Genomic DNA, 23,409 nt, shown 5'->3' with positions numbered 1-23,409 from the left:
AGTTTGCCGTGGCATACGGAGCTCCATCGCAGTCTTTAACACTGGTAGCATGCCGTGACAGCGTGGACGTGAACCGTATGTGCAGTTGACGGACTTTGAGCGAGGGCGTATAGTGGGCATGCGGGAGGCCGGGTGGACGTACCGCCGAATTGCTCAACACGTGGGGCGTCAGGTCTCCACAGTACATCTATGTTGTCGCCAGTGGTCGGCGGAAGGTGCACGTGCCCGTCGACCTGGGACCGGACCGCAGCGACGCACGGATGCACGCCAAGACCGTAGGATCCTACGCAGTGCCGTAGGGGACCGCACCGCCACTTCCCAGCAAATTAGGGACACTGTTGCTCCTGGGGTATCGGCGAGGACCATTCGCAACCGTCTCCATGAAGCTGGGCTACGGTCCCGCACACCGTTAGGCCGTCTTCCGCTCACGCCCCAACATCGTGCAGCCCGCCTCCAGTGGTGTCGCGACAGGCGTGAATGGAGGGACGAATGGAGACGTGTCGTCTTCAGCGATGAGAGTCGCTTCTGCCTTGGTGCCAATGATGGTCGTATGCGTGTTTGGCGCCGTGCACGTGAGCGCCACAATCAGGACTGCATACGACCGAGGCACACAGGGCCAACACCCGGCATCATGGTGTGGGGAGCGATCTCCTACACTGGCCGTACACCACTGGTGATCGTCGAGGGGACACTGAATAGTGCACGGTACATCCAAACCGTCATCGAACCCATCGTTCTACCATTCCTAGACCGGCAAGGGAACTTGCTGTTCCAACAGGACAATGCACGTCCGCATGTATCCCGTACCACCCAACGTGCTCTAGAAGGTGTAAGTCAACTACCCTGGCCAGCAAGATCTCCGGATCTGTCCCCCATTGAGCATGTTTGGGACTGGATGAAGCGTCGTCTCACGCGGTCTGCACGTCCAGCACGAACGCTGGTCCAACTGAGGCGCCAGGTGGAAATGGCATGGCAAGCCGTTCCACAGGACTACATCCAGCATCTCTACGATCGTCTCCATGGGAGAATAGCAGCCTGCATTGCTGCGAAAGGTGGATATACACTGTACTAGTGCCGACATTGTGCATGCTCTGTTGCCTGTGTCTATGTGCCTGTGGTTCTGTCAGTGTGATCATGTGATGTATCTGACCCCAGGAATGTGTCAATAAAGTTTCCCCTTCCTGGGACAATGAATTCACGGTGTTCTTATTTCAATTTCCAGGAGTGTATATCCTGTTTACATAATTATAAAGTAATCGCCGGCCGGTGTGGCCGAGCGGTTCTAGGCGCTTCAGTCTGGAACCGCGAGACCGCTACGCTCGCAGGGTCGAATCCTGCCTTGGGCATGGATGTGTCTGCTGTCCTTAGGTTAGTTAAGTTTAAGTTGTTCTAAGTTCTAGGGAACTGATGACCTCAGATGTTAAGTCCCATAGTGCTCAGAGCCATTAGAACCATTTTTTTTTATAAAGTAATCGTTTACTTGCACGCTTTAAAGGTATTCCAAGTACATCTCTCTCGTCCCCTCCATCCATTAATATGTCCTCTGTCCTTTAAACTTTATGCAAACGATTTCGACTTACATTTATCCATTGTTAATTTCTCCTCCATTCTTCCTCACACTCTTTCTCGACTCTGTTAGCTTACCATGTCAGTTGCTCCTCTAGTAAATACTCCCAAAACATTATAAACAAATCTAGCGGATTCCATCGAAATTATACGTTCTAGTATAATATCTGCTCTACTTACTGTCATCTATCAATCCTCTCGAAACCTATGAAACCGTGTTCTTTTCAATCTCCTTACCCGTAATCCATTCTGAAAACATTCCTTCCTTTTCGCTCTGTCTTAAAGTGAAACACACTCTGGCATCGGTCTAAGTAAGGAATACTTTGCAAGCTTTTCACTCTAATATTTTGTACTTCTGCACTCCTATCCATTCCTAGATCCCTCCCTCCTTCCTGCTACCCCTCCCTTGACATCTGAATCAACATCTACATGAATATCTGAAATTCACTGGTAAGTGCTTGGCAGGGGGTTCTTTGTACTACAGAAAAATTATTTCTCTACCGTTCTACAGTCAAAAAGGGAGTGGAAATAATGAACAACTAAACTTTACGGTGCAAGCACTGATGTATCTTATCACAATGGTCATGTCTTCTATGTATATCGGGGTAAACAAAATACTGTGTCATTCAGCGTAGCAGGTTGGCAATTGGAATTTAGTTAAAACACCTCACTGAAATGTAAAATGCCTATGTTTATGATTTCCATCCTAACTCGTTTACCATACCGTGACAGTCTCCCCTATTTCGTCATAATACAAAACGACCTGCCCTTCTTTCAACATTCTCGATATCTTCCGTCAGTCCTACGTCATAGGTATCACATATAATCCAGGAATACTCACGATAAGTACCCATAAGAGTGTTGTGGGTAAACACTTCAATTGATTTGTTGCTTCTTCGAAGTATTCTACCAATAAAAAGCTGCCTTCAGGTTTCCTTCCCCACAGTATTTCCCTTACAAAAGTTCTAATTTATGTTGTTTGCGATTGCACCTCCTAGATATTTAGTTGAATCGACAACCTTTAAATGTGAGAAATTTGAAGTTTGATGGAACTCTTTTGGTTTTCGTATGGAGTACGTCACACATTTTATTGTTTGTCAATTGTCACCTTTTGCACTGTGAATATATATTTTCAACACCATTTTGCAGTTTGCTTTGCTCTTCTGAAGAGTTTACTAGACGCCGGCATTACCTGTCACAAAACTAATAGAAATGTTCTCATTGTCAGCTAAATAATGTACACTAGTGGCCATTAAAATTGCTACACCAAGAAGAAATGGTGATGATAAACGGGTATTCATTGGACAAATCTATTACACTAGTACTGACATGTGATTACATTTTCACGCAATTTGGGTGCATAGATCCTCAGAAATCAGTACCCAGAACAACCACCTCTGGCCGTAATAACGGCCTTGATACGCCTGGGCATTGAGTCAAACAGAGCTTGGATGGCATGTTCAGGTACAGCTACCCATGCATCTTCAAAACGATACCACGGTTCATCAAGAGTAGTGACTGGCGTATTGTGACGGCTCTGAAATGGCTCTGAGCACTATGGGACTCAACATCTTAGGTCATAAGTCCCCTAGAACTTAGAACTACTTAAACCTAACTAACCTAAGGACATCACACACACCCATGCCTGAGGCAGGATTCGAACCTGCGACCGTAGCAGTCCCGCGGTTCCGGACTGCAGCGCCAGAACCGCTAGACCACCGCGGCCGGCTGTATTGTGACGAGCCAGTTGCTCTGACATCATTGACCAGACGTTTTCAGTTGGTGAGAGATCTGGAGAATGTGCTGGCCAGGGCAGCAGTCGAACATTTTCTGTATCCAGAAAGGCCCGTACAGGACCACAACATGCGGTCGTGCATTATCCTGCTGAAATGTATGGTTTCTCAGGGATCGAATGAATGGTAGAGCCACGGGTCGTAACACATCTGAAATGTAACGTCCACTGTTCATAGTGCCGTCAGTGCTAACAAGAGGTGACCGAGACGTGTAACCAATGGCACCCCATACCGTCACGCCGGGTGGTACTCCAGTATGGCGATGACGAATACATTCTTCCTATGAGCGTTCACCGCGATGTCGCCAAACACGGATGCGACCATCATGATGTTGTAAACAGAACCTAGATTCATCCGAAAAATCACGTTTTGCCATTCGTGCACTCAGGTTCGTCGTTGAGTACACCATCGCAGGAGCTCCTGTCTGTGATGCAGCGTCAAGGTTAACCGCAGCCAGCTTCTCCGACCTGATAGTCCATACAACTGCAAACGTCGTGGAACTGTTCGTGCAGATGGTTGTTGTCTTGCAGACTTCCCCATGTGTTGACTCGCGGATCGAGACGTGGCTGCACGATCCGTTACAGCCATGCGGATAAGATGCCTGTCATCTCGACTGCTAGTGATACGAGGCCGTTGGGATCCAGCACGGCGTTCTCTATTACCCTCTTGAACCCACCGATCCCATATTATGCTAACAGTCATTGGATCTCGACCAACGCGAGCAGCAATGTCGCGATACGATAAACCGCAATCGCGATAGGCTACAATCCGACCTTTATCAAAGTCGGATACGTGATGGTACACATTTCTCCTCCTTACACGAGGCATCACAACAACGTTTCACCAGGCAACGCCGGTCATCTGCTGTTTGTGTATGAGAAATCGTTTGGAATCTTTCCTCATATCAGCACGTTGTAGGTGTCGCCACCGCCGCCAACCTTGTGTGAATGCTTTGAAAAGCTAATCATTTGCATATCACAGCATCTTCCTCCTGTCGGTTAAATTTCGCGTCTGTAGCGCATCATCTTCGTAGTGCAGCAATTTTAATGGCGAGTAGTGTATGTACATTAGAAATAACGGAAGGTCTGCTTCACTTTAATGCGAAATCACTTTCGTTCTATGAGGTGACTTCCCGTCACTTATTGCAAACTGTGACCTTTCGCAATGGAAATCGAATCCAGTTGCACAACTGAGACGGTAGTCCACAAGAAAGCAATGTGATTGGAAGCCGCTTATGAGAAATGATATCAGAAGCCTTTTTCGAACTCTGTAAATACGGAATCAATTTGAGAGCTCCTGTATGCAGTACAACGTACGATTAAAGTGCCAACTGTGTCTGACAAGAGAGACGCTTCCCAAATCCATGCTGGTCTGATCTCAACAGGTGACATATTTCGGGGTATTTCATAAAGTTGGATAAAACATGTTTGCTCACATGTCCTGCTACAAGTGGATGTCAATGAAATGGATCTGTAACTCAATGGATTACGTTTACTCTCTTTCTTGGTGGCCTGTGCAACTTTCCATTCTTCACCCTCACCACAAATACTAGAATACTTCGCATTACATCGTTGGAAAAGTAGTTAAGCAGCTGCATCGTTGATGCACTAGACGTACTCGTAAATTCTTAACCCATTCAAGAAATATATTTCCTGTAGAAACATAATTGTCCTTCTACGACTATGATAGGGTCTTGACAACATAGTGGAACATGTCTGGTGACGCTGTGATGCTTCTATCACTGCCTAAAACGACAGTGAATTATCTTGCAAGATTCACTTGATATACTGATGGTGTACCACGAATTCTGAATAAATTCTACTTTGGCGTACCATCGATTTATCAAATATATGTTTACGGACAGGGGAGATTACCCTCACACAGCAACTACAACTGATCTCGTTGTCTAGATTGCAAAATTATCAGCATGAGCCATCACAAGGGCACTGAGGATGCGATGAACGCTTCAGTAGTTCGCTTGCTCCATGAAAATGTCGACGCACCGTAAAGAGTAAGAGGAAGTAGTTCTCAGTTCGTAACTGCTACGAGAGTAAAATTTTACCTCCTATATGACAGGGCTAGACACAGCTACATCGAACTCAGAACGACATCTTTAGACATTTTGTTATCATGAGACGTCTCGCTACGTTCATTAACCAGTACATCTACAGGTTAGAAACAAAATACCGCCGAACTGGTACTGAAAATACATAGATCTGTTCATGAACTCGTATCACTGAATACTCTGTTAACTGTGTTTTATTCAGCAATTATTCTCACAGTCACATTCTGTTATTTATGTTGTAGTTCGGTAAAGCAACTTAAATGTGACAAAAGATTTCACACTTAATTAAGATAGCCATTCGCTGTACGGTATTATGATAAGATACCAATTATATTAATGTAGTGCATATTAACAGCGATTCCCGTTAGATAATTGAGCAAAACAGACACATATACCTGAGAAACTGTCAACATTATGTACCACCTCGTTGTCAAAAACCATCTGATGATGTACAGGTAGTTTTTCGATCCCACGAATGTATCAACTTGTTGATTCTGAGTTAGGTCACATTCAAAGCGCAATCGCCTAAAGAAAACAAACTTGCTTGGTGGGTGATCTGTAAGGGGCGAGAAAGCTAATCACATGCGGGTGCCAGATTAGAAGATGTGCAGCAGGCGTGTTTGCCAACCGGGGTCCTTGGTGCTGACTTACAGGTCGCATAGGGACCGATGACCTTCGCTGTTTAGCCCCATAAGACCTGACCACAAATTTACGAATTTCCAGGTCGCATTTGTTACTCTGTTACTGGAAGGCATCTCATTTATTAGCAACAAATGTCAACTTGCGAAGGAAGCAGTTCATAACACAAAACTCCTTCTTTGTGCAAACAGATGTGTATCAATCACAATGTATTTTGTGGACGTATACAGACCATTGTTTGAGATAATGTTTGTTAGGGCTTACCCACTATTTTCCCCTTACGAAGCGAAGTTACCATACAGTACTTCAAATCGCCATCAGGCCACAGTGACCTCCTTAAATCTATTGTCGTAAATGTCAGGCTCTGTCGCGTATCCCCATGCACTTTGATTTTATATACAGTTTATGTTGCATAGCACTTTAAGTAAACTATATGTTGATTATTGTTGCGAACACAAAAGATAAAATTCTGTTCTCGCTACTGGTTTCTGTAGTTGAAAATTTTAGCTTTGTGTCATCTGATCTATTATGTGGGAATGCGCACAACACTAAAAAATATCCTGCTGTGACTGTATGATCTATAATTTGCAAAACTATGTTCTCATAATTCTGACGTGGCTTGTTAGAAGTGGAACACTGTATCATTACTGTAACTGATTACATATTAAATATGTCTTTCTCTACTTTCGTCTCTTAAATGCACTGAAAATTACTCTTATTATACACACAGAGGTTACAGTATGCAGTGTTTGCCAAACATACATACTGCAGTGGATTTTTTTTTTAAATACACTCCTGGAAATTGAAATAAGAACACCGTGAATTCCTTGTCCCAGGAAGGGGAAACTTTATTGACACATTCCTGGGGTCAGATACATCACATGATCACACTGACAGAACCACAGGCACATAGACACAGGCAACAGAGCATGCACAATGTCGGCACTAGTACAGTGTATATCCACCTTTCGCAGCAATGCAGGCTGCTATTCTCCCATGGAGACGATCGTAGAGATGCTGGATGTAGTCCTGTGGAACGGCTTGCCATGCCATTTCCACCTGGCGCCTCAGTTGGACCAGCGTTCGTGCTGGACGTGCAGACCGCGTGAGACGACGCTTCATCCAGTCCCAAACATGCTCAATGGGGGACAGATCCGGAGATCTTGCTGGCCAGGCTAGGTGACTTACACCTTCTAGAGCACGTTGGGTGGCACGGGATACATGCGGACGTGCATTGTCCTGTTGGAACAGCAAGTTCCCTTGCCGGTCTAGGAATGGTAGAACGATGGGTTCGATGACGGTTTGGATGTACCGTGCACTATTCAGTGTCCCCTCGACGATCACCAGTGGTGTACGGCCAGTGTAGGAGATCGCTCCCCACACCATGATGCCGGGTGTTGGCCCTGTGTGCCTCGGTCGTATGCAGTCCTGAGTGTTGCGCTCACCTGCACGGCGCCAAACACGCATACGACCATCATTGGCACCAAGGCAGAAGCGACTCTCATCGCTGAAGACGACACGTCTCCATTCGTCCCTCCATTCACGCCTGTCGCGACACCACTGGAGGCGGGCTGCACGATGTTGGGGCGTGAGCGGAAGACGGCCTAATGGTGTGCGGGACCGTAGCCCAGCTTCATGGAGACGGTTGCGAATGGTCCTCGCCGATACCCCAGGAGCAACAGTGTCCCTAATTTGCTGGGAAATGGCGGTGCGGTCCCCTACGGCACTGCGTAGTATCCTACGGTCTTGGCGTGCATCCATGCGTCGCTGCGGTCCGGTCCCAGGTCGACGGGCACGTGCACCTTCCGCCGACCACTGGCGACAACATCGATGTACTGTGGAGACCTGACGCCCCACGTGTTGAGCAATTCGGCGGTACGTCCACCCGGCCTCCCGCATGCCCACTATACGCCCTCGCTCAAAGTCCGTCAACTGCACATACGGTTCACGTCCACGCTGTCGCGGCATGCTACCAGTGTTAAAGACTGCGATGGAGCTCCGTATGCCACGGCAAACTGGCTGACACTGACGGCGGCGGTGCACAAATGCTGCGCAGCTAGCGCCATTCGACGGCCAACACCGTGGTTCCTGGTGTTTCCGCTGTGCCGTGCGTGTGATCATTGCTTGTACAGCCCTCTCGCAGTGTCCGGAGCAAGTATGGTGGGTCTGACACACCGGTGTCAATGTGTTCTTTTTTCCATTTCCAGGAGTGTATTTGAACACTATTGATTGCCACGGCTAACAAGAGAGCATGAAACTAAAAATGAAAATTTATTTTAATGTTATTATCCAGACTAGATTTCAACACAACAACAGTCTCTGATATCTCACAAGTAAACTTTTAACACTCTGATTTACGTAAATTATTTACGTCACTGGTATTGTACTAGCAGTTGCCCATGTCCATCTGAAAATAACATAATAAAATCTACAATTCTCCTCTGGGATCTTCGGGAAGCTGAAAGAAATAATTTTAATGTACCATTACCTGCCTGCTTAGTTACGGGAAAACTGCTGTCATTCAATTATAGTTTGAATTTAGCGCGGCAGCGGCTCTAGCGATCGTGGAGCCGACTGCGTCACGGAAAATTCTAAATTCTCTGAAAACGGCTAAAAATGTGGAATGAAATACTGGGAAAGCTATCTACAAATTATTTCAAGAATTTCAACGATTTCCATATTCCAAAATGGCGTCTTTCTCGATAAAAGGACAAAAGAAAGCTAACTAAGCGTTCGACAGAGCGTCACAGGCTCTTACAACATTCACGGCTACAAGAAGACAGAGAGAGTAATGTCTAAATCTCCACTATTTGTAAGAAATTTATTATGCTAATATATATTTTTGTTATATTTTTAATTATCATTGTTTGCTTCGGTTTCCACACTCGCCGACCACAGACATTATTTGCAAAATGGTCTTTTACAGTATCCACATAATCGATAACTGTTCCTACAGAAATGAAATATAATAACGTAGATAAATATTTTTCTTTTACATATTTTACAAATGTCTTGCCAGGAGACGTCACAGCTCAATCCTTTGAAAGGCCACAGACGACTTCCTTCCCTACTTCCCAGTTAGTGATTCTACTTTATGTCCAATTGCGTTTTCGACGAGACATTGCTTTCTTTTGAGGCTCAGTATGATTACTGATGGCAAGTGTTGCACGAAGATTAGTTGGTCGTCACACCTGTCAGTTATCAGATACACTGTCATTGACCATAGCAGAAAATCGTAGGAACGTCCTTCATCAATGCTTGTTTGTCTTGCTGAATGTGATAATTTATCTCAAAAAATCGTGCAGGAAACGATATAACTTGACATTCTCAATGACACTCACTGCGCACAAGGAACAGGTGTTTCGAATTCCCTCTACTGCTTTCCGCTTTTTACTAAACACAAACAGAACAAAGTTTCATAAATTTTACAGTTTGCTCTGTTTTAGACTTTGTTTTCTATTTTATAAAATACACTCCTGATAACATCAACATTGAGAAGTATTCAAGTCGTCATGGCACAAACTATACCACAGACTTGAACAAAGTAAGACCATAGTTAAATACGCTAACAGCAACATGCCAAACAAATCCGCCACGGAGCCGTTTGAAACATAGTATTACATCATATCCTATGTTAATGATGTTATACTTGCTGACTCAACGGTAGAAAAGTCTTCTGGAGATCATAGGCTCTATGCCCAATGCTTCGAGATCACTTGGGTGCACTCCAGTCTGTAATAAGTGGCCGCTGGCTGATGGCGCTGAAATTGGTCTTACCATCACGGACACCCAAGAGCCCTGTCACAAACATGTTACCGCAAGGTTTTTCTGTTACTGGATGGTTAGGATATGAACGAAACTGTCTCCGAGCTTTTGTCAGATTGATGACTTCGCAGGCACATGAAATAAGGCTTACAAAAGAACGGAAAATAATGAGTTCGATATCACAGCTTTGCGTTCGCACTGAATGACGTTGACTACTAGACCACGAATAGGTTATTCACAACAACAGGAGGTCAACACTTCCCGTAACGTGTGTTGCATACCCCATCATAACAAAAACATGATGCTAACATACGTGAAATTCGGCGGTTGACTGGATTGAGGCTAGCTTGTAATGGCTAAGGTGTGGTTTCAAATCCCGTTGGTGGTACCAGTTTTTAACAGCCATGAATATACGCTCTTCACCTCCAATAAGGCCAAGTAAAGAACACAGGACTGTGCAGTCGTTCCAGATCAATATTAACTATGTCCATTCGCTACTGACTGAAACAGAATTGAAGAAGTTTTCGGGGTCAGAGGCAGAAGTCGCTACTTGAAGAAATACTGTCTCTAGTAAGTGAAAGTTTTCCTACACTAGTAATGTTATTTTAGCTAACGCTTGACTGGGTTTAGAGCTCCGATTCCAATTTTTCTCTGGATATGAACCCTTAGAGATGACTCTGTCCCATCATTTCTTTGTTTCCTCACGATGTCAAACTCCTCCAGGTCTCTGCGAATGGCGCTATCCTAACTCCTAGTGATAGGGAGTTTCATACTTGACACCTCTTCGAGTGGGGTCAACAATGACGACGTGCGCGAGCTTGGAGTCCCAGGCAGCACAAAACTATTCATTGCGTTACCTCTAGCCGAACATGTGCAAACCTCGCTACTGGTGAAGAAACAGTAAATATTTCGTGCCCATTAATACCTATAAGACAACAATGAAAGGTACTAGGTTCGAATCGCTGTCAGGCAAAAATCATTTACATCGGTGTTCCAGGTTTCAGTATCATGCTAATGGTGAACATATTTAATATCTGACATTTGATTGTTAGATAAAAAAAATTCATGTAGGTTCTGCGTGCTACTCCCTGTCCCTCACCACAACTTTACTTCATGGTGTTTCACGCTCGTGCGTTGAACTTTATTACATAACTTTCGTGGTTATTTCTCAGTCACAATATAAGCTTCATGGGGTTCCTGTTGCAGCAATAAACGTATAGTCATTTATTTTCAGGTTCGAACATTCGGCCTTTTAAACTGTTACTTGTGAACACTTCGATATTTTATGTCTCTTTACGCCTAGTCGAGTCTCGATCAGGCGCACAAGCTTTGTTTGGACAGTGGGTCAAATTAGATCACAGACCTCAACTCGTCATGTCATTTAATGTGTTCAAAATGGTTCAAATGGCTCTGAGCACTATGGGACTTAACACCTAAGGTCATCAGTCCCATAGAACTTAGAACTACTTAAACCTAACTAACCTAAGGACATCACACACATCCATGCGCGAGGCAGGATTCGAACCTGCGACCGTAGCGGTTAAGAGGTTCCAGACTAAAATTAATGTGTGTGATAAGACTCCTGCAATTCCACTTAGTGTACTGAAGTTTAATTTGCAAGTATTCAGTGCTGTTTAATCTCTAACATTTTCTTAATCTCTAATATTTGTTGTATGACAGTATAGTTTTACATGTGGAGTGACTGCCATAAAGAGCACTGTTCTCTAGTTGTCTCTTGGGGTTTCTCATTTGTATACTTAAAGGAATATACTACAGAAGGTTTAGAGGACCTGCGACGCAGATGTGCTATGCTGGTTGCACACAGTCAGGTGCGGCCTACACATTGGAGTTCAGGGGTGGTCCCATTTTGTGCTATTGAGTGTACAAAAAACGTATGTAACACCAACAATTAAAACGTGTCAAAATCAAAAATAAATCATATGCAACCGAAGATATAAATTTCACATATAACTGCTATACGCTTATAAGACAAAGACTTAAAACATGTGAAACGAGAATGAACCTTGCACTACAATTACGTTCACCAAAAATTTATAACTCAAAAATGCGAACATGGAAAGCGCACAATAAACTTACAATTAAAGCATGTGACATAAAAGTTGACCTTGTAAAGTAGTAATGATCATCAACGAGCTCTGTAAAATGGTTACGAAATGAGTGTCAGGTCAAACATTTGGTCACCTAAAACAATAAGCTTTTGATGATATAAATTATTGGACTATCATGGGCCAAGGCAGATAGTACTGCATGGGAACGCCTTAACCTTTTTACCAATAGTGCATTGTGTTCTTCCTCAATAAGTTTGTTTTTCTATCTTATAACAAACAAAACTAATATTGATACGTCCTTTACTGCCACATCACCTACAATCATCATGTATAAAGTATGCATCATCTATCTTTGGGGAACCTCCTCCTTATTTACGAGGCTACATAGTGTCAACTGCTCGAATGGCAATAATAAAAAGAAAAATTTCATGTGTGTACCTTACTTTGTACACGCGATTGATTTTAAACTACCTTTAAATTCTAACATGCAAAATAACAATAACACTCCACCTTTCACGCACTACTTTGCAAAGACAATTTGTTTTCTCCGTCAAGCACAAGGTGCCTTTGGTGCATGTGAACTAGAACAGAAATTTGATCAAATATTGCTACGTGTGCGGTTCTCACTGTCCACGCCAGTGTCATTCCATATGAGAATATACACGTAATATATCAATTAAGTATACACCACAAATTAACAAAGTAGTAACGTGCATGGAAATGGCAATGCACTTGCTTGAGCTGCGTGATGATCCCGCGCTACGGGAAGCCTCATGTTGTCAGCTGCGGGCGGCTGCTCTCAGCCTCGAGCTGCGTATTGCGATGGTGCACAAACCCATGCTCACACACAGGCGACCGTCAAATTACCTCTACACATTCACACCCCAAGTGTCCCATAGTTTAGACATACACAAAAACTATAATAAATACGTATTAATTACTACAAGAGAAAGTATATTCTCAAAATGCGACTTTGTTAACAAGTCATCTAGTATTATCTGTACCGCTATTGTTGTACCCCACTCTATTGAACGACGTATGCTCTCAGGCTAAGGGCCCTAAATATCCCAATCTCACGCTCGACCTCATAAATTGCATGGGCGTTCGGCGTTGTCTACAGTTTCCCCTGATTCTGAGTGAGATGTCATAATTTTTTCTCACCACTTCAACGCATGATGGAAACACCTGCGATTCTTCGAAGACCGTCTGACTATGCACATTTTTCGTCCATGGTCGGAACAACAGAATCTTCCGCTACTGGCCAATGGGAGTATACTAGACTGCCGTGACGCACTTCACAGTGCTTCTCAGCCACTCGGCAATCTCCTTTGCATTCTCCTCTGCACATGAGCTTCTCAGTTGCTGGGAGCTCTACTTTCAGCCTTCATGATTGGCTCGGACCGCTTGTTGTCACGGCATTTGACTGCGGTCTCTCACTGCGTCTTGTTTTCTTACGTTTTTCAAAACGTCTTCCGACCTCACATTGGCGGTATGGAAGCAAGTTCATTAACGGCGTTTGGCCCTCTAAATCCTAAATGTACATGTTGCATAACCCATGATCAGTCGCATCATTTCAGTCAGATTCTCTAAGTCCGCTGTGTGAGTGTAATTGTCATCCGTCTTGTGGACAGCAAACTGACTTCGTCTGTAACACATGTTCCCTCTAATAATGAGCTTTTAGTTCCAGAGGCTTGCGCATATATGCTCATATCTGCCTGTGCGGCCAGGTTCCAGACGTTTCCAGAAACGTAGAGCAAAAATCCTTGTAACTGCTGCTCTCGCAAATTGTTACGATAAGCCAGGGAGCCTCCAACTGATGGAGCGTCTAGCGTGAGACAATTAATCATTACATTCTGCCACTCCTTTCGCATGCAGATATGTGTCTAAATTCTTGTATGGTCTGTCTTCAGGTAGATACGGCGCGCTCGAGTAAACTTAGGCAGTGCTATGTCCACCCCGTTCATTGGGAAAGCGGTTGCAAATCAATTGACGTGACATCTGTTGAGAAGGGCTTTACCTTTTCGCACTGCGAACACTTTTGCTCGAGGACTGACACGTGTTTCCTTCGGCGATTTTCTCTCCTGATCTATGCACGCGGAAATGTTAGTTATCTTCGATTTACCCTCGTTTCTGAGTAATGTCAACTTTCTTTTCACACTCTTTTCTTAACTCGTCCAGCCTGTTACTGACCTTTGTTTGTGCCTAGCTTCAACTATCCGTCTATCAAGCTCTTTATTGCAAGGTTCTACCTCGGCTTTCAGTCCTTTTATTCTCCTCCTTCGTGGCAGGCAACTGCGATGTGTGGTTTTCTACTATTGTGAGAATTCCACCCACTGGACAGTGACTTCACGTCTGGCCCACAGACGTGCTTTGTGTTCCCTTGCTCCCGACCCGTACTTCACTCAACTGGTCTCTCGGTTTCTGGTGAATCACAATTTGTGTTCTCCTCAAAGACGTGCCAGCTATTTCCTCACCCACAGCCGAACTCTCCTCCTGTGGTTCGACGGTTCCCATATTTTTCAATCTCCCAGACCTCAGCTGCATAGAAAAATGAAACCACACATTAAAAGCATTCCACAGAACAAACTGAGACAGACAATACAACCCTGATGGCAACCCTGGTATCCGCAATCAGAAAAATGACAACGTGGAACAGAATAATCACATCAACAAATTACATGTTATCAATAAGCTCGCTTCACCCAGGGCGTCAAAATATGATGAACTGAAAATTCTTCTCTGCTCTCTACATGATATACAGGGTGTCCTAAAAGTCTTTCCCTGATTACGTAAATTGATATCTCAGGCTAGAGGTAAGACACAAATATGAAACTGGTGTCTAATTGTTTAAAAATTATCAAAGTTTTTTTTCACACATCAGTAAATTTCCACATGAGCACCCTTGGTAGCACGTAGCACATCTAGGTGACATTCAGTTTCCGCCCACACATTAGCCAACATCACTGGAGGGATCGATTCAACGACTGCGGTTATCCGTTGCCGCAGGGTTTCAAGATCTGGTACACGTGTTTGGTAGACATCGTCCTTGACATAACCCTATAAAAAGAAGTCTAATGCGGTTATGTCAGGAGAGCGTGGTGGCCAAACCGTTGGCCCATCACGACCTATCCGTAGCCCAGGAAAGGTCATATAGAGATAGGCACGGACGTCCAAGCCCCAATGAGGCGGTGCCCCGTATTGCTGAAACTAGACATCGGGGTGATACTGAAGCAGCTGAGGAACTGCATAGAGTTGCAACATGTCCAGATACACTGCAGATGTGATGGTAGCCTCACCGAAGAAGACTGGCCCGATAATTCGATCGTGCAATAGCGCGCAGCAAACATTCACCTTTGGACTGCCTCTGGTGCACTCCACGACCTCGCACTTTATGGCGATTCACTACTCCACTGACAAAAAAGGTGGCTTCGTTGGAAAATGCAATTCGTCTGAGATAACCATCATCGTTCTCAATACGTGATAGCATTTCGACCGCAAAGTCACATCGACGTGTACTGTCATTGGGCAACAAGGCGTGGACGATTTGCTCTTTGTATGCACGAAACAATAAACGGTTGCGTAAAATGTCATGGAGAGAGCTTTTTGGCATCTGTAATTCACGTGAGGCCCTGCGCACCGATTTCTTCGGAGTTCTCAGAAAAGACTGCTTTACAGCTTCCACCTTGTCTGCTGAGGTTCTTGTCGACCAGACCTCGGAAGGTCAGCTGCCGATCCTGTGTTCTTGAACCTCTCATACCAGGCTTTAATGCTCTTGACATCCGGTGGATTCCTTCCAAATGTTGTCTGGAAGTGTCTCTGCGCTGTGGTTTTTGATCGTGTCTCATGTTACCACAGGACACACCCCGCCTTCTCCTGATTGGTTAACATGGCTTCTTGGGCACTGCACCTCATCCACTACTTACGTACTGCGAACATAAAACAGAAAAAAACTTTGATAGTTGTAAACAATTCGACACAAGTTTCATTTTTGGGTCTTACTTCTAGCCTGAGTTATCAATTTATGTAATCAGGGAAAGACTTTTCGGACACCCTGTATATAGGTGACTAATGAGATTGCCCCATATTGTCGTCAAAATTTAGTAAATCGAGAATTCTTTATGCTAGCCCATAACATGCAAATTACCTATGAAATCACCCCAGAAAGGGAGCCAATAATTAGGAGACATCAGTTCTGTGGAAATAAAGAGCAAATCGTTATGAGATTATGGGACTGATAAGCGAATGGAGCAGATTGTTTATACGAATAAAACATGAGATGACTGCTTTTATTTCAGTTCCTTTCGCAAAACAGAGCGAAACCAAAAAAAAAAAAAAGTTACAAATGTCAGGTTCGATTTGACTGGGCGTGGACGGAGTGAGTTATTAAGGGGAAGGAGAAGGGAATGAATCATCTCACAATTATTTGTGGACGTTTGTAGTGCGATGATGACGTCGGCAGGTGTTGGCTCTGGACAGCGGTACAGGCCAAGATATAAAGATTGTTGAATTTGTACCAAAGTTAATATGTAAAGACTAACGAAGTTGCTGATTAAGAACATAATACCAAAAAGCGAAAAAATATCTGATTCAGGAAGTGGGCAAATATTGATAAATGTCTTTTTATTTACAGAAACGTCAATATTTAGGTGGTGTTGTAGTTAATTGTTGAAAATATAAGCTCAGAAAATGGAAGGCTTGGAAAAAGGACCAATTGTGATTGCATGACCACTCTTTTCTTTCAATGAATTTTCCAAATGTTCTTTAAAACTTGCAAATAGTTTAGCAAATATTCTTTTGTTATCAGAAAAATCTCTTTTCTCGGAAATCCGTTCACGACATCCAGTGGATGGAGTGAACCTGAAATTTAAAAAATTCTATATTATACTTTACAATTTATTTTTATATAGTACTTAATTACTTAATATATATTTAAGTTACTAAATTTGTTTACATACGAAATTTTTCATTTTAAATCCGTTCACGAAATCCGTTAGATGGGACGAACCTGAAATTTAAAAAAAATTATATTATACTTTATAATTTATTATTCATTTAGTATTTAATTACTTAATATTTATGTTACTAAATTAATTATACATGAAATTTTTCATTTTAATTTTTAATTATTGCATTATTTACTTATTTATTATTTATTTATTTGTTCATTCATTTATTTATTTATTTGTTTAATATTTATTTCTTCACATGCGTTTAAAAGCGTTAAAAGGCACTTCCACAAACTATCTACAATATTTATGTTTCAATTTACATGTACTAGTTATTAATGAAAAGAACCACTTAATATTAATGATTCAATTTAAAACATAACCAAAACATTCAGTTTAACCTATGAAACCTGAATGCAATCATTTTTTGAAGACTGGAAAATAGTAACCTATCCTTTTCTAAGATTTTCATCCCACTGTCAAGGTGAAAGCGTTGTTTCCGTCTTTTTTTTTTACTTATTATATTCTTTACAGTGCTTCTAGGCATCGATTATAATTTAAATACTACAAATGTAGCTCATAATTAATTAATTTTATTGCCATTTTTCCACGTGTCTCAATAACGACATGTAAGTGTCGGTTATAACGTGACTCAAAGCCGGAGTTGCTACTAGTAGGTGGGTTTGAAGGTTAATTTACGAAGGTAATAATATATGCTTGCGGACACAGTGCAAAAGAAAACTGAATGTCCTGGAAGTCGTAACTCATCTCCATATTTTAAGCATATTTTATAATTTTTTCGGGCATTTGCAGCCATTACGTCAATAAAAATTATTTAATAATGATATAAATGTTTATTTAGTTAGCACATACCTCCTAGAACACCTTCCATTTTGAAAATATTCTCTTCACTAACATAAATGCACAATTATTTATCTTTAACGACAACACTATTTTGTAGCGTGGCCGCATGCACGCACCGCTAACAATAAATTGCCGCGTTTTATCTGAAATATAACGGATGAAATGAACAGCTGATCGTTCGCACAACCGGAATTCAGTAGTCCCAACATTACTGTAGCCGAGCTGAGAGTCCAAAACTCCAATCTAGAAACCTATCTTTTACGCTTTTTAGCCACGTTTTCAAGATTCTGGCCCACTGTCGGTGCGTCACCTCGAAGCTGTGCGGCCGAGTAGGGCCCCTCTCCTCTCTTCAGCGAGAGCCGAGAACGGCGTCCTCTTTGATAGGGCAGCGTTATTGCGGTGACGGAAGGCGGATGTGGGCGTTGGTTGGAAAAGGCCATGTGTCCTGTTGATTCCGCGCTGTTTCGTCTACTGTCACCTTCACCTCTAATGCATCTCTCAGGTCAAGGATTCTTCGAAATTTTCTTTGTCTCGGCGTTGTCTCCGGCGGACTAAATATGCAATACCGCGCAATGACTGATCGCTGTTTCTTGACTTCGCCATTCCATGCGGGGCTGGAACTTTCCTATCTTTCTCACGATTTCACTGTCAAGCCCTTTCCCAGCGATGGTCGAAAGGGTTCTGCATTCCTAAGCTGTTGTGAAAGCAGCCACACAGCACTTCTTTGCAAAGGTTCTCACTGCGTGATGTCTGGACAGTCTCAAGTTTGTGCTTTGTCTATGAACCTGCTAGCGTTCGTCATTTATAGATAACATTCTTCCTTCCCAGAAAATATCTTCTTAAGCAGGCTGTCTTCTTGCTGCTTTATGTAGGCTTTCTTTCAGTGTTTGTGGGGTAGCGAAAATGTCGATGCTTTCTTGCTTTCTAAGGCAGGTAAACATGGCTGCTGAGAACCAGCCTATTCTTGGCTGTGCGTCCTAGTGGCTGCAGAGGTCCATCAGCTCTAGGAACGATTCTGACTGCGAGGCGCTTCTCAAGGCGTCCATTCATAAGCGAAGCGAGGTCATTGGATCGGCTACCCCCTATGTGGTTGCAGAATGTCTCCAGTGTCTGTGTCTCTGGGCGCTCTTCCTCATCTTGGGTCACCTGCGATTCTAGTCGGTGAACTGCCCCCGGCGGAGGTACCCCAAACTGTTACAAACATAGCTGAAAGAAAACTGAACTGGAAATATCCAAGGTGAATCTAATGATAGAATAACTAACGCGACTATAGAATTAAACCCAGCTGGCTAGAAGAACATTGGACGTTCCTTAAAAAGATGGTGTGAACAGTTTTGAGGTAGAATAGGCCAAATACCTAGTCCTTGAAGACGATTGCTATAATGATGATGGTAATGATGATGATGATGAATTTTACAGCTCTGTCACAGCCCATATCCCATCTCACGGCCGACTCTCCAGGGCTTGATGCAATCAGAGTTAGTTTGCAGGTACAATTTATTCATACAACTGCTATCGTCAATGAGTTCTGTAAGCACTGGTGATTTGTTCTCCACTCAGGATTCGCTGGCGTTTGCAGGCGTTAGGTTCGTCGATCTTAAGTAATCAATCTCTAGCCAACTGTCATTAGAAATTGGTCACCTGACAGCTTGCTAACTGCAGTATATATTTGATAACTTACAGATAGTGCCACTTGATCTTTCCTAGACTTTGGCTAGGCATGTAAGTCCGCTGAGACTTGCCCCTACCGGGGCAAACGGTCCCTCTGGTTGAAACCCTATTGTGAAGAATGTGAGTCCCCACTACTTTGGAAGGGGTAAGGAATGTACTAGGTAGCAGTCAGGCACGGAATATTTTAGGGAATTGGTTTAAAAATTTTGTTTGAAAGACCCCAGTCAAATTTTTACAAGTTTTGTCCCAGACCAGCTCCAGCTGTGCCTACGTGACACAAGTTGCCTACTACCTGGCCAGTTAAATCTGCTGACAAGAGACGCCCTTAATCCTCTGCTGAAATTGCTAGTGATTTCACGCTATCGGTTTTAACCAATAGCGTGTGTGAGAGGCAGGTCACGTGTGATGATGCTGGATAGTTCTGCAGAGCAGAAAACAGTTAATTATCTCTCTTGTGATGCAGACCTTTTTCTTGGCAGGCAGAGCCTCTGGCCACCAACAGAACTTAACATGAACCACTCTCCCTTCAGTTGCCCACTTCTTTGATTATCTGGTTGTTCGTCCTCCTAGACTGACCTACAGCCGGCAACTTCCTCCCTAGTATCCCTTGTATACCGTACACTGCAATATGTTCCCTCTCTCTATCTAAATCGCAATTCTGTCGTTTAACGTCACACCTGATGTCCTGACAGCTCAGTCTCCTGTACATTGTCATGATATCTACATCTACATCTACATTTATACTCCGCAAGCCACCCAACGGTGTGTGGTGGAGGGCACTTTATGTGCCACTGTCATTACCTCCCTTTTCTGTTCCAGTCGCGTATGGTTCGCGGGAAGAACGACTGTCTGAAAGCCTCCGTGCGCGCTCGAATCTCTCTAATTTTACATTCGTGATCTCCTCGGGAGGTATAAGTAGGGGGAAGCAATATATTCATACCTCATCCAGAAACGCACCCTCTCGAAACCTGTCGAGCAAGCTACACCGCGATGCAGAGCGCCTCTCTTGCAGAGTCTGCCACTTGAGTTTGCTAAACATCTCCGTAACGCTATCACGGTTACCAAATAACCCTGTGACGAAACGAGCCGCTCTTCTTTGGATCTTCTCTCTCTCTTCCGTCATCCCGATCTGGTACGTATCCCACACTAATGAGCAATACTCAAGCATAGGTCGAACGAGTGTTTTGTAAGCCACCTCCTTTGTTGATCGACTACATTTTCTAAGGACTCTCCCAATGAATCTCAACCTGGTACCCGCCTTACCAACAATTAATTTTATATGATCATTCCACTTCAAATCGTTCCGCACGTATACTCCCAGATATTTTACAGAAGTAACTGCTACCAGTGTTTGTTCTGCTATCATGTAATCATACAATAAATGATCCTTCTTTCTATGTATTCGCAATACATTACATTTGTCTGTGTTAAGGGTCAGTTGCCACTCGCTGCACCAAGTGCCTATCCGCTGCAGATCTTCCAGCATTTTGCTACAATTTTCTAATGCTGCAACTTCTCTGTATACTACAGCATCATCCGCGAAAAGCCGCATGGAACTTCCGACACTATCTACTAGGTCATTTATATATATTGTGAAAAGTAACGGTCCCATAACACTCCCCTGTGGCACGCCAGAGGTTACTTTAACGTCTGTAGACGTCTCTCCATTGATAAGTACGATGCTGTATCCACCTCCTCGACCCGTACATGTACATCGATATGAGCAATGTGGTACAATCACATCCTCTCCCCTCTCATGTTCACTGCTGCTTGTTCTCGGTAAACGGTTCTCGTATCGCTCTTTTTAGTTCAAATTACAACTTCATCACTCGCCCTGAAAATTCGTCTACCATTTGACCTAGGGATTCCTACCTAGCACAGATCTCACTCAGTTGCGTTGATAGGTTCTCTATAGCTCCAGGAACTACCTCTTGAAGTTTCCGCAATTCAGTTATCTCATTTGTCAATTTTTTTTCACTCTGGCTTCCTGTTCTCAACTCGAGTACTCACTGCAGTCGGATCTTGACTAGTGGGAATATTTTCCTGCCTAATGAATACCTGTGTTTGTTTTGTGGCTACTTATGGTTGTTTTGCGGCTAGAAATCTCAATTGACGCAGAATTTTGGTCAAGGAAAACTAAGTTGTTGAATTAGATCCCCTGGTTGCAGCACCTCCGCAACTGACTGAACGTTAACTAAATTTACCAGGTCTAATATTGAGCCTGAGTTTTTACGTAACACACAAACAAATTCAGACATCAGTTGAATCAGATTTCAACACATATAGACACACAAGACATCTCGTAGACAATCGACACAATTATGATAATCACTGTTTGGAATCGATGAGGAATATGGATTCTCCTGAACTATGTTCTAAAGAATGCTACTCAGAAAAATCCGAGTACTCCTAGAATGAATGACAAAAGGTATATATCAGCTATTAACCCTATAAGATCGGCTATAAACCTAAAGCTTACTACAGATATGAGTTACCAAAGAAAGCAAAAGTGATAAGTTTTGACTACGTCTGCTGCTGCATTAAGACGTTCATCAGTGATAGATGTGTACTCGATACTGACTGCAGACAATTGTCGTAGCAAGCAACAAAAAATACAATAAACTCTCAACAATAGAATACAATAAAACACTAAAATGTCCTGTCACACTCGCCAGTCTTATCTATATTTTTATGGGCTCCTTTAAAATTTAATTTGCAGATATTGAAAGGATCATGTTAAATTATTATTAATTATGATGATTATAATTTTCATTATGAAATTTACGTTCTTTTTTAGTAATATTATAACCTATATGAGTTAACATAATGTGCTGCGTAAAATTTTGGTAGCTGCAAATAACTTAAAATGGGAGCAGAATTTCTTTCATACATAAAACAGAGCTCTTGAGAATTACTGATGGGGAAGTGGAGCAGTCTAGGGGTGGGGAACGCTATTCTTTCTGCTAATCGACAGCAACCGTGACATTGTATTTTAAGTAATTAAAAGAAAACTTCCCCATATAGGGCTCAATCCTAAAAGCAGGTTCTAGTCGCTGATCCACTTTCCAGTTATCCCTGCAACCCACGCCGCGTGTGGTAGCCTCGCGGTCTAGGGCGTCCTGTCACGGTTCACGCGACTCCCCCCGTCGGACGTTCGAGTCTTCCCTCGGGCATGGGTGTGAGTGTTTCCCTTAGCGTAAATTAGGTTAAGTAGTGTGTAAGCTTAGGGACCGATGATCTCAGCAGTTTGGTCCCATAAGATCTTACCACAAATTTCTAATTTCCTGCAACCCACAAACTGCATATACTTATGAAAATGACTCAACATAATAGTAATAAGAAATCGTCGAAATAACGCTGCTCCCTGGGGCAGTGCTATTGTGAATAGTATTACTATCGTCCAAAGGCTACATAGTCTACAACGATTACAATCCTTTTCGCGAGATATTGCAGAAGAGAAAATTACTTTTTCGTCTGCCTGATGATTAAAATCATCTTTGATATATCTGTAATCGATACTGACTTCACCTGTCCCCAACAGAGAATTCTTTTCTTTCATCCTAACAACAACGGCATAAAAGAACGGGCGCAGATCTCGGAACTCCAACAATATTTTATGCTAGCGTACAACGGATTTGAATTGTTGTCTGCGGCGCAAACCATGGGCGTACTCTATAAAATACGAATATACTCCGAAGAGCTAAAGAAACTGATACACCTGCCTAATATCGTGTAGGGCCGTCACGAGGACGCAGGGAAGAGACACCATGAATCCTGCAAGGCTGTCCACATAAATCCGTAAGACTGTGAGGGGATGGAGGTCTCTTCTAAACAGCACGTTGCAAGGCATACCAGATATGCTCTATATACTCTACTGGCCATTAAAATTGCTACACCAAGAAGAAATGCAGATGATAAACGGGTATTCTTTGGACAAATATATTATACTAGAACTGACATGTGATTCTATTTTCACGCAATTTGGGTGCATAGATTCAGGGAAATCAGTACCCAGTACAACCAGCTCTGGC

This window comes from Schistocerca cancellata, chromosome 9 (assembly GCF_023864275.1).
Source record: "Schistocerca cancellata isolate TAMUIC-IGC-003103 chromosome 9, iqSchCanc2.1, whole genome shotgun sequence".
Taxonomy (NCBI): domain Eukaryota; kingdom Metazoa; phylum Arthropoda; class Insecta; order Orthoptera; family Acrididae; genus Schistocerca; species Schistocerca cancellata.
This window is presented reverse-complemented; position numbering follows the sequence as displayed.